The sequence below is a fragment of the Cupressus sempervirens genome, chromosome 10, assembly GCF_028749045.1.
Source record: "Cupressus sempervirens isolate cs-2001-9-10 chromosome 10, ASM2874904v1, whole genome shotgun sequence".
Lineage (NCBI taxonomy): Eukaryota > Viridiplantae > Streptophyta > Pinopsida > Cupressales > Cupressaceae > Cupressus > Cupressus sempervirens.
Genome location: NC_143127.1, coordinates 74244819 through 74257820, shown reverse-complemented (window position 1 = coordinate 74257820; position 13002 = coordinate 74244819).

Genomic DNA, 13002 nt, shown 5'->3' with positions numbered 1-13002 from the left:
TGTTAGTTAGCCAAGCATTTAGTGTATCCATTGTAGAAACTCCTACATAATAGAGCATCCCATATGTTGTTATATCAACTGAACAACCAAGTGGATCTAAAAGGTAGTCAAAAAGAGTTAAGAAGCAAGCTACAGGACCAGAGAAAAGAAAGAAGACATTGTTGACAATTGAAGACTCCAGTGATAAAGAAGAAGTAGAGGAACAAGAAGATAAATAGCTATAGAAAGTTATTGTTTCCAAGAAGCCAGCAGGTAAAACAAGGCAACCCTGGAAACCAAAGATAGAGAAGATTAATGCAACCATTATTAATGAAGGGAACTTTGTGTAGACGAATAAGTTTTATGTTTTTTACAGTGATATTGAAAAAGAATAGATTGATATCTCTATTGTGAGATATATGATTCTTAATAACTTGAAACTTAAAGACATTAAAGGTTTTGTCAATCAGAAAGTCTATGATAGACTTATAGCAAAGAAGGCACCAATTTGGGAAGAAGATATAGAACTTCAGAAATTAATGATAAGAATGATGTGCAAGACTAAAGATGAAGAAGAAATAAAGAAGTTGATGGGTGAACTAGCACCCTATCTATAGAAAAAAATGAGGCCTATTCTATTTATGGGTGGTAATAAGAATACAATAAGAAGTGAAATTGTTGCAACTATCAAAACGATGATTGAGGTAGGGGCAACTCCTACCACTGCAGAGAAAACTTTGTAAGTATCAATAAGTGGTGATATTATGCAAATTGATCAAATAAGTGTTATAGTTAACATTGATGATATAATTTTTTCATAAGTTTTGATCAGCTTGAGCCCCATTTCGAAGATATTTAGGATCAAATGAGACTGATTCAAGAAGAGAAAAGACGACTACAAGAAGAAAAGAAGAAGATCGAAGAAGCCAAGATAAAATTGCTTGAAGAGGAGAAGTAGAGAGAAGAAGAAAAGAGGAGAGAAGAAGAAAATGAAAAGAAAGAGAGGAAAAGGAAGAAGAAGAGAGAAAATCAAAGAAGGCAGCAGAGAAGAAACAAGAGGAAGATGAGGTGAAAGCATCTAGCTCATCCCCTCCTATATCTCTTGCCAACCTTATAGGTGATGATGACAATCAATATAACTTGATCTCATCCTTGAAAAAATTGATTGAGAAGGACAAAAATGTCAACAATTTATAGAGAGCATTAATGGAGGTGACTAACAAATTTCACAGCACCCTCACAGCCAAACATATAGAAGCAGACCTCGAACAGAGAGCTCAAGCAGTTGTAAAATCATTTGATGATGAGTTTACAAATTTTTTGAATATTGTTGAGTCTAAGGCTCAAATTTCACATGATGCTAATCTTTTTAGCACCATTTGTCAAAATATTTGGAATGATTTGTTGAGTCTTGATACTTGTATCAAGGAACTTTGAAGATGTCAACAAGTTGACAAGGTACTATACATCAAATGTACTTTATCTCATAAGATGACCAAAGATTTGGATAGTAAGATTCAAGGGAAGTTGAGTGAGTTGGAAGCTCTAACTAGTTAGATACAACAACCCTCTTGCAGAGTTAATGAGTTTGAAGGACAAGTTGCCAGTGTTCACACAAATATCAGGAAACTGCAACTTGAAAAGAGAAAATTTTGAGAAGACTATTAGAATTCAAAGAATCTATTCCTCTGAAGATATCATCCATTGAGAGATAGTTGGAAGAATGTGTCAAAGTAAAGGACACTTATGCAAATTTCACCTACTCTAACCTTAATGTAGTTGAGATTGCATCATATGCCCTATGTGCAATGCTCACTACTAACGAAGCAGAAAAGGACACATGGGAGAAAGGTATGAATAGTTTGAAGAAAAATTTTGATGGTTGTATGAAGATAGCAAAAATTTGAGGTAGCAAGACAGAAATTTTGACAATTTTTGACTTTATAACCTTTGTCATTGATGTCAAAGGAGGAAAAGTGCAGAATAAAACTATGTCGTAAGTTATGTATGTAGTAATAATATCACAAAGAGGAGAATTTTTAATATATATGTAATGTAATAGATAATAAGTATTGTAAGTTTTGATATGTTTTGCCACTTAGCCAATTTTCCTTACTTTGTTGCCATCAATGCCAAAGGGGGATATTGTTGACAATTGGTTGTATATAGTGATGTAATTTTTGTCATTAATGGAAACACATGATGTACATGTTGTAGAAAACCTCAAAAATAAAGATACTTATCTTTTGGTACTCAAAAAATTGTCTACATATGAAACTAGTTTATAGTAGTGTATTGTTTTGATGTATAACTTGCTTATATGATGTTATCTATGAGAGAGAGGTCAGATGGAATCAGTATACATATTGATGATGATGTGTATAACCTTAGACATTAGTACTAATAGTACAGAAAAGAGATATTCACATTTTACTAGTTGAATAGAATAGCAAAATTAAAGGTAAAGGAATTATTTTGTTTACAAAATAATCACTTGACCAATTAGGGCTGACATCCTAGATGTTTACTCTAAATTTTAAAATTATATTTTGGTCCAAGACGACCTAGCAGCAATTTTTGTAAAGGAATGATATTTATACAAAGGATATCTTGCGAGATTAAGTGTGCATTATGATGTAAAAAGTGATATGCGAACCTTTTGTGAAGCGATATACTTGAAGTTTTTGAGAAATTGATTTTGTGATCCAAGATTGAGCTGACGTTAGAGATCAGCTAAAAAAAGGTATAGCATCTATATACTTGAGGATTAATTACTTGTTTGGGTAGTGAGCTCTTCTTGTAATTGGAAGTGCATGTCTAGGCAGTGAGCTCTTCTTGCATCCATTGTACTACAACTCCTAACAGGATTGGAATCTCCTAACAAGGATCAAAAGCCTCCTAATAGGGACTCCTATGTACTAAATGCTTTTATAGACTCCTAATAGGGTCCATCTTCTAACAAAAAACATTCATATTAGTACATCATCTAGTGGGTATCATCCCCACCGAGATTTTCCATTGGCCAAGGTTTCCCTAGTTAACAAAATATGGTGTTATGAGTTTTCTTTATGCATGGTTATTATTACTGTTCAGCATAACTTGTTTACTTTCTTATGCATGGTTTAAAGTAATAAATAATATCTAGTTGGTGACAAAATTTTGTAGAATATTGATTCACCCCCCTCCCCCCCTTAGTATTTCCTATTTCTAATAATGCAGTGATATTGCCAACAATAGATTGGCCAAATGTCGCAAAGGGATTTTCTTTGACATCTACTATTATGTGTGTACTATCCACTTGCACAGATTCAATGCCCATAATAGTGTGAGGTGGTGAAAGTGCCTATTGTGTCTCCTCTACATCTTTTGTTTGAATATATACTTGATTGTACCTTAGGTACTGAGGACATATACTTTACTATAGCCTCCTCTATTTCTTGCCTAACATCCTCATAATTTCCTCCCATCAGAATAATTTCTCTTCTTTTATTCCTCAGCAAGGGCTCAATACCCTTCAAAACTCTATCTAATTCTTCTTTTGATCCAACATCACATAGCTTATTAATAGATGTGATCCTCATGTTCAGATCTTCCTCTAAAACTCTTTTCTTCCTATTTACCAACCTATTGTATAGGTCTTCGGGAATCTTATTTTGTATACTCTCAAATCTTTTATTTGTCGAAATCGTATTTCTTATAACACCATTCTCTAACTATCATTTATCCATATTATTATGCATACTATAAAATTTATTCAGCTGAACAAAATTATCATCAGTAATAATCTACATATTCATATTTTCTACCTTATGTTTACATGCTTTCTTTCTTGTTATCCTTGCTTCCTATACATCTTGTTCAATAGGTTTGTCTTCGGCATCATCCTTTGAACTCTGAGAACTGCTTATCTGCATGGTCTTTCTCCTCTTTTCAAGTCCACTGGCACTCTACTTGACCGTTTTCTTTGCTTGTGGTGTATGTTCTTGCTTAACCTTCACCAATCTACCAAACTTTCTATGTGCAAAAGGTGTGTCCACCTCTAGTTGTCTCCTTGATTGTACATGTTGAACTCTTACTGGTTGCACTTGTGCAACTACTACATAAGGTGCAATAGGAGCTTAAGCACAAGGTTGTGCCATAGTTACTCCTTCTGAAGGTCCTACCATAGCAGTGGGAGTTATTGCCAACACTTCAATTTGACCACTGGCCTTCATCTCCAACACGATCCCTTTAATCTCATTAAACTCTTCTCTTGTCATGCAAGATTCCTTGAGATTAGAATCTATCTCTTTTTCAACCTTTTTCTTGCTCTCTTTGTTATATAGTTCAAACTAAACTATCCTTGATCTCTCATCATAGGTTCCCCATCTGGGACATTATGTATCTTGCCCAAATTCAAGTATGATCTTTGGATACCCTTCAATCAACTATGCACTCATCTCATAGCCCATAGGCTCAATAAATTTCACTCTAGGAATGACTGCTTCCATGCAGGTGTTGTCAATCTCCACCATGAAGCACAAATCATCCTTACACTTTTCCACCATAGAAGGAGGTATCTTATACCTTAGTTTCATCTCAAATTGGAAACTCTTCATCAATTTGTCTATGTCATTATCTATGATATTTTCAAGCTTCAATCTGTAGCATTGAGTCGCTAACTTCATTGTGCACTCGTTGTTATCCCAATTGATTATTCCAGGGAACTTCTTGGTAACATAGCAGAATAAGTGAGTCAATAGGGACTCAAATCTAAATATTGCACTCTTCATTCTCTTGATCTTTGCAATGTTGTCCAATAATTGCAATCTGATAATGTCACACAAATTCACTTTCCTTCCTTCAAAAGCCATCACATATGCCACATGAAGAAATCCAGCTAGTATAGAGTTAACCCTTGATCCATGGTTCAACTTGTACCCTAATGTTTTAGTTAACAACTTACCTCCTTTGTTCTGAATAGGTTCAACCTTCATATTCCTTTTGTCAAACTTCATTTTTAGGTTCGTCTCAACCATTTTACTGACATTCTTCTCATTAATAGGATTACAATATTTATTGCTTAATAATGTGACCTTGTGAATTAGATCATTGTCAATGACAACCGGCGCATCACCTAACCAAAACATGTCATCATGTACCCTACTCAATATGATTCAGGCCCATTCATGATTGTTGAATTCCATATAGAAAATATACTTCACCAAATTCAACTCCTCTAGGTGTACATACTTAGATTTCAGGGATAAATAATTGTTACACATACCACCTAAATCTCTGTGAATCTCATCATCACCAATGCTCTCAATCTTGTAGTGTATATAACTTTTGATATCTTCTACGTGCAACACATTTTCCAGAACTTGCAAAAATGTGCCTAATGGATCATCCAATAAAGAAACAAAAGGATGATTCTTAAACTCATACCTCAATCTATCACTAACAATACACTCTCTGACTAGCCATAGCTCTGTAATCTATAAATATTGGAGTAAACTAGATTCAATGTTCTGTAAAATACCGGAGTAAACTAGATTCAATGTTATGTAATCTATAAATCTTGTGTCACCCAAAAATATGCTTAGAGATAGTTTATTTATAATGTGTTTTCATTTCTGGATACCCATTTGGGTCATATAAAGGTTCCAACTCTCACAGTTCCACTATTAGTTTTCTAGGTTAGAGTTTTATCAACTTTTAAGCACCTTGGGATACGTGTAAATGCCAAAAAAGTAAGACTATGTAATTGAGCCATAATTATGGTGAGTTAGAGGGTGTAAATTGGAGGGAAGGTTATATTTCTAATTCAAAGCACTCCAAAAAAAAAAAACCAAGTCAAAAGGCTTCATAGTTAGAAAGTTATTGAAATTTTTCAGTTCTTGGAGACTTCCTAAGAGCACTTCAAAATCAGATATGGAGCACTAAATGGCCTCGTACAAGGCTAAAAAATAGGGAATGAGCAGAGCTAGACTATGGGGTTGTAGAGCACTTTGAGAGCTTTTTAAAAATGTAAACAGTTCGTCAATCGGAGTTATGGTTCAAAAGTTATGCCTCCCAGAAGTTGGACTACCATTTTTGGATTCTTCTAATTTTACACCGACTTCTAATGTGATTTTTGGAACCTTCTATTTTGGTGATGGATGCCAACTAGCATGTTCTAGAATGTATTTCTAACCCTAAACCATTTGGGGCTTATTTAAGAGCATTTCTGGCATTGTAAAGGCAGCTTTTAGTGGAGTTAGAGAGAGGGTACTGTGTGGAGGATTTCTTTCTCCAGAATAATATTGTTGTAATCCTATAGGGCATTTTTTATTGATAATAATATTTCCCTTTTCCTGTGTGTTCATTCTGGTCTTTGGATGTGTCTCCATCAAGTGGTATTAGAGTTGGTTTTCCTAAGTGTGTAGACAGAGCACCGACTATGAGGCAATTTGCACCAGGACTATGTGGTTGTGGGCTTGAGTCAAGAAGATGCCTCCATGAAGAGAGTGTGGTGGAAGGGTCAAAGCTGTTAATCCCAAGGAGGTTAGAGCCCTCCAAAGGCAGGTTCAAGCATTACAGGAGGAGATCCGTAGAGGAATGAATGTTGCCGCAGGCGACAAAAGTGAGGAAGAAAATGAAGAATAAATTGGATAGAAAGGGGAAGGCAAAGGGGAAGTCCTAAATCAACTAGAGGAGAGACTTTTTAGGGCCATTTCTAAGCTTGGAAAAGGACCTAAAATTGATGTGGATATATTTTCAGGAAATCTAAATCTGGATGAGTTGATCAACCGGATCAATGAACTAGAGGAGTATTTTGAGTATGAGGATATCAGGGATCTAGATAGGATTAAGTTTACAAAAGCCAAAATGAAAGGCCATGCCAAAATTTGGTGGCAAGAGATTCAGCTGGAAAGAAATAGAAGAGGAAAGAAGAAAATCACAAGATGGGATCGCATGGTGGACAAACTAAAGAAGAAGTTCATTCATGTTGACTACGAGCTTGATTTGTTCAAGAAAGTGCAAGGCTTAAAGCGGGCTAAAAAATTTGTCCAGGAATATACAGAGAAATTTTACCAACTTCTTATTAGGGTAGAGTGTACAGAAGCAAATAAAGAGAAGGTGGCTCGTTACCTCAGTGGGTTACGACCTAGCATTCAGGAGGAGTTAAGTCTGGTTAGAATGACTAGCATTGAAGAGGCATACCAGTTTTCCCTACAAGTCAAAGAGAATCTAAATAAAAGGTTTGAAGGAAGGAAAAGAGGGCATGGTCAAGGAGGAAGGGGCAACAGTAGGTCATCTGGAGGCCAAAATGAGACCCAAAAGAAAAATGAAGATGTGGGTACTAGCAGAAATTAGAGAAATGAGGATTTCAACAGCTCCCATGATCAAAACTTTGGAGATCGGAGAGGAAGAGGTAGAGGACGTGGACATGGATCAGGAAGAGGAGGCTTCTATGGTACCTATTTTCATTGCAATGAAGAAGATCATCATGCCTTTGAATACCCTCAACGATAAGGAAGGACAGATAGGAGAGCTGATGGTCAAGCAAGGGTTTCTCATGTGGAAAAAGATGCACAATCATTGCATTCTGAGGATGTAGAAAGAGGAGAGGTTCTCGTAAATGAAAGGGTCTTACTAAGTGGTGAGACTGAACTTAGACAAAGGAGGAGTTTTTTTCATACCAGGTGCAAGTGCGAGGATAAGTGTTGTGATGTAATTATTGATGGTGGCAGCACTGACAACCTGGTGTCTAAGGAGATGGTCTCTAAGCTAAAACTCAAAAGGGAGAAACACCCCCAACTCTATCGGATTTCTTGGGTGAAGGATGATCACAAGGTCTTGGTTAGTGAATAGTGTTTGGTGAAGTTCAAGATTGGGAGTTACCATGATGTTCTCTTTGACATTATTCCAATGGATGTCTGTCATTTATTGTTGGGAAGACCGTGGCAATTTCATAGACATGTTGTACATGATGGTCACACAAATACATACTCACTAACAAAGGATGGAGTTCACCACAAACTGAAGCCCACGATAAAGGAAGGTGAAAAGGTATGTAGTAGTGCTAGGATATGTCTTGTTGATGGAAGAAAATTTTTGGATGGTATGAAACATCAGCATATGTGTTATGCTTTGATTCTTAGAAAAGATAAGGAAGGTACTAGTGAAATTTCACCTAAAGTTTCAGGCCTATTAAGTGAGTATGAAGATATCATCTCTAATAATGTTCCAGAAGGGTTGCCACCAATAAGGTGTATCAGTCATCAGATAGATTTAATCCTTGGAACTATTTTGCCTAACAAGGTTGCTCAAAGGATGACTCCTACTGAAACTGAGGAGCTAAACAGACAAGTTTAGGGGCTATTGAGGAAGGGTTTGATTCAAGAGAGCCTAAGTCCATGTGCAATACCTATAGTACTAGCACCAAAGAAGGATGGAGAGTGGAGAATGTGTACAGACTCATGAGCTATAAATAGAATAACCATCAAGTATCAATTTCCTCTGCCAAGAATGGATGATCTTATGGACTATTTCAATGGGGCTCAGTACTTCACAAAGATAGATCTCAAGAGTGGCTATCACTAGATATGGATATGAGAGGGAGATGAGTGGAAGACTGCATTCAAAACCAAGGAGGGTCTATATGAGTGGTTAGTCATGCCTTTTGGACTGACCAATGCACCAAACACCTTCATGCGGCTTATGAATGACATACTAAAGAAATTCTTGGGAAAATTTGTTATTGTCTATTTGGATGATATTTTAATTTTTAATAAGACTTTGGAAGAACATTTATTGAAAATTCGTAGTGTCCTTGAAAGGTTGAGCGAAGATAAAAATTTAATTAATTTGAAGAAGTGTAGCTTTGTAAAAATGGAGTTAGTCTACTTGAGGTTTGTTGTATCATCTAAGGGTCTCAAAATGGATCCAAAGAAGGTAAAAGCCATCTTGGAATTGCCTACTCCAAAGTCTACTACTGAGGTGAGATCATTTCATGGTCTGGTTAGGTTCTACAGAAAGTTCATTAAAAATTTCAGTGGCATATGTGCACCCCTGACTGAAACAATAAGGGGGGATAGGAAAGAGTTCAAGTGGACTACAGCAACTGCAAGGAGTTTTGAATTGTTGAAGAAGAAGTTGACAGAGCAACCTGTGTTGGCACTTCCAAATTTTAGTAAAGTGTTCTAGGTAGATTGTGATGCTAGTGGCAATGATATTGGGGTTGTATTGAGCCAAGAAGGTAAGCTTATTGCATATTTTAGTGAAAATTTGAATGATGCAAAGAAGAAGTATTTTGTTTATGATCAGGAGTTCTATGCAATCGTTTAGGCCTTAAATAAATGGAGGCATTATTTATTGCCAAAAGAACTTTTCTTGTATACTGATCACCAGGCATTGCAGTACCTAAATAGCCAAGGTAAATTGAACCAAAGGCATATGAAGTGGGTAGAGTTCTTGCAAAGATATACATTTGTGTTGAAACATAGAAGTGGAAGGTCTAATAGGGTTGTAGATGCATTGAGTAGGAGACAGTTGTTGCTTACAATAATGCAGGTTGAAGTGGTTGGGTTTGAAGAACTCAAGAATCTGTACCCTGAGGATCCTAATTTTGCTGAAGCATGGAAGACTTGAAAAGAACCTGTTGCTATAGACAGAACCAGGTGGCTAGATTATTTGATTCAGGATGGTATGGTGTTCAAGCGCAGTCAATTATGCATTCCAAGGAGTTCCATGAGGGAAACCTTGATCAAAGAGAAACATAGTGGAGGAATGGCAGGACACTTTGGTCTAGATAAGAGCATTGCCATTGTTAGAGAACATTATTTTTGGCCTCAAATGTCACAAGATGTGAAGAAATTTGTGCAGAGTTGTCAAGTATGTCAAGCAGCCAAAGGATTTAGTCACAATACTGGACTTTATCAACCATTGCCTGTTCCATCAAAGCCTTGGGAGGACATAAGTATGGATTTTGTTCTTGGATTGCCGGAGACAAAAAGGGGTAATGACTCAGTATTTGTGGTGGTTGATAGGTTCTCCAATATGGCACATTTCATCCCATGTCACAAGACTCATAATGTTGTACATATTGAATTTTTTTTTTTCAAAGAGGTGTTGAGACTACATGGTCTCTAAAAGAGTATTGTTTTCGACAGAGATACTAAATTTGTGGGATATTTCTGGAAGATTTTATGGAAGAAGATGAGGACAGAATTGAGGTTTAGTTCTACACATCATTCGCAGTCTGATGGACAGACCGAAGTGGTAAATAGAATTTTGGGAAATTTGCTAAGGTGTTTAGTGGGAGACAAGCCCAAGGGGTGGGATTTAATTCTACCACAAGCAGAATTTGCTTACAATAACTTTGTAAATAGGAGTACTAGTAGATCACCATTCCAAATTGTGTATAGAAGTAGCCCAAGGACTACACCAGAATTGAGGAAGATGGATCAAGGGGAGAGGACAAGTGCCGAGGCAAAAGAATTTGTTGAACATATCAAGCACCTACATGAGGAGGTCCATGCACACATTACCAAGATGAATCAACAGTATAAAGCTAGAGTTGATCAAAGGAGGAGACATAAGGAGTTTCAAGTAGGGGATATGGCTATGGTACACTTACGAAAATAACAGTTTTCAGTGGGTACTTACAACAAGTTGAAGATGAAGAAATTTGTCCCCTGTAAAATTTTGAAGAAACATGACTCAGGAAATGCATATGAGGTGGAGTTACCAAATGGAATTCACATTTCTCCTATCTTCAACATTGTAGACTTAACAAAATATCATGATGATGGCACATATGAGGGGTTGATGCTAGAACCATGTCCAATTCCTACTTCTGAGGAGAAGGAGATAGAAGAGATTCTGGATAGTCGTGTGGGTAGGAGTACCAGAAATAGGCAGTATGAAGAGTACTTGGTGAAGTGGAAAGGACGATCAATAGAGGACTCAACTTGGATATCAGCAGTGGAGGTTGCCCATTTGGGTTTTCCTCTACCATAAAGTGACAAGGTCACTTTTCAATATACCCTGGGTGTCTGATGTAATGCCCCGCCAAGGGATAAAAAGAATTAATCTAAAATTTCACTAAGTTTTCCAAACAAATTTTTTTTTTTAAACATGAAAGATAAACCATCCACATGATAGCGGAAGCAATAACATCATTCAACTAAAAGTAAACATAACATACATAAAATGTTACATTCTTAAGGATCCCTTAACGTTGAATCACATCTAAACTAACTATTAATGATAGCATCTAGTATTACATCCACATAAAATAATAATGAAAATTCCAATGTTCTTAAATTACATTTTCAAATGCTCAATCATCCATTGCACATGTCACAAGATATGAAAGGCTTAAAAGAATATACATATTTGAAATAAAGTACATCATCATCCAATATTAATCCATGATGCAATTAAAGTAAATGAAACCACAAACCATACATGATACATCATCACAAAAGATATAAACATCCATCATAAAAGATAACCATTTATCAGAAACATAAATAACTAAGTGCACAGTTCCTCCCAACTGTAAATAGCATCATTAGACCATCATAGATCTTAGCCATCCCTCCGTGCGTAACATTCCAAATCACCGAAGAGATCATTGGCTATTAACATAGTTAGGAATGTCACTCCTAAAACATCCTACATCATATGCAGAGAGAAATCTAACATGCAAAGTAAAGCATAAGATATCATCATCTAACATATGCAAATCATCAAAGTAAGGATACATGTCCACCATCATAATCCATGAAGATAGATGCCAACAAAGAATGCATCAGCCACGGTGTCTCAAACGGATCTCAAATGATAAGAGTGATAAACACTACCACCTGACCACGTGGAACCTAAGTGGTCCACTCCCACCGTGCTGAGGAGATAATCTCAAGTCCCAAATAGGCTATCAAAAATCACATGACAAAGATATTCTCTAAGTCCAAGAATCTTAAAAGTATTCTAACTCAAAGATTCCAATCACAAACTAACATCTAATCCTAGAGGCACACAATGACATGTAGGAACCTACTATGCAAGCAGGAAAGTGTCGCATATATCATGTAGAAGTTACCCTGGCAGTTAGCTAAACTCCACGGGTCCCTACTGATCCTCATGCAGCCACTAGTATCCTCTCATACTGACAAGGCATACTATGGAATGCAAGGTCGCAACCAAGCGTTCTCTCTACTCCCATCCTAGTCTGTACTAGCACTCGAAGCATGGGCGAGACCCAAAACAATTATCTTTTTAGGTTCATTTAATCCTCATTTAGTGTAAATGTTATCACTTATTAACAAAACTTACAATGAGTTACCCTGGCAGCCACTTAGGGCCTCGGCCCCCATTGCAAGCCACTTCCCAACACTACAAGTAGATAACCTACCCTAAGCTCATAGAATCATAAATCACCCCAGTCCTATACAAGCGACTGAAAAGAAATACCAAAAGATAATCCATAATAAGAACATCAAATATCCACAATAAAAGCATCAAATCTCCATGAGCATCTGAAAAGCATCCATAGATAATCATGACCACAACAGTTCTCTATTGGCAACTGAAGGTATCACTGATAATCAAAAGTATCCATTGGTTCTCAATAACCAAAATATATCTCAAAATCATACTGATTGAAGACTCCAAAAAGGTTGAGTCAAACATGTCACAACATGACATCATCAAGAAATAAATCAACATTTCAGTCCCATCATGACAACTAGAAAATAATCCAAAGATAATTGATCGATGACTCAAAAATGGTTAAGTCAAATGTCTCAGATACATAAGAATCTCAACTATAACAATCAGTAAATACAAACATCTCATAGAGCATTCCATCACATAACCATGGTTGGGCTTAGAAAGATCGAGACCAAATAAGATCAACATGCCATCACATCTCATAACCCCCGAGCCTCTGGTAACATCCTAAGACTGGTCAACACTAGTCAACCCAAAAACCCAAAACAAGAAATATTGAGAAAACACAATGCAGACACATGTTTTGGTTTACTAAAATCA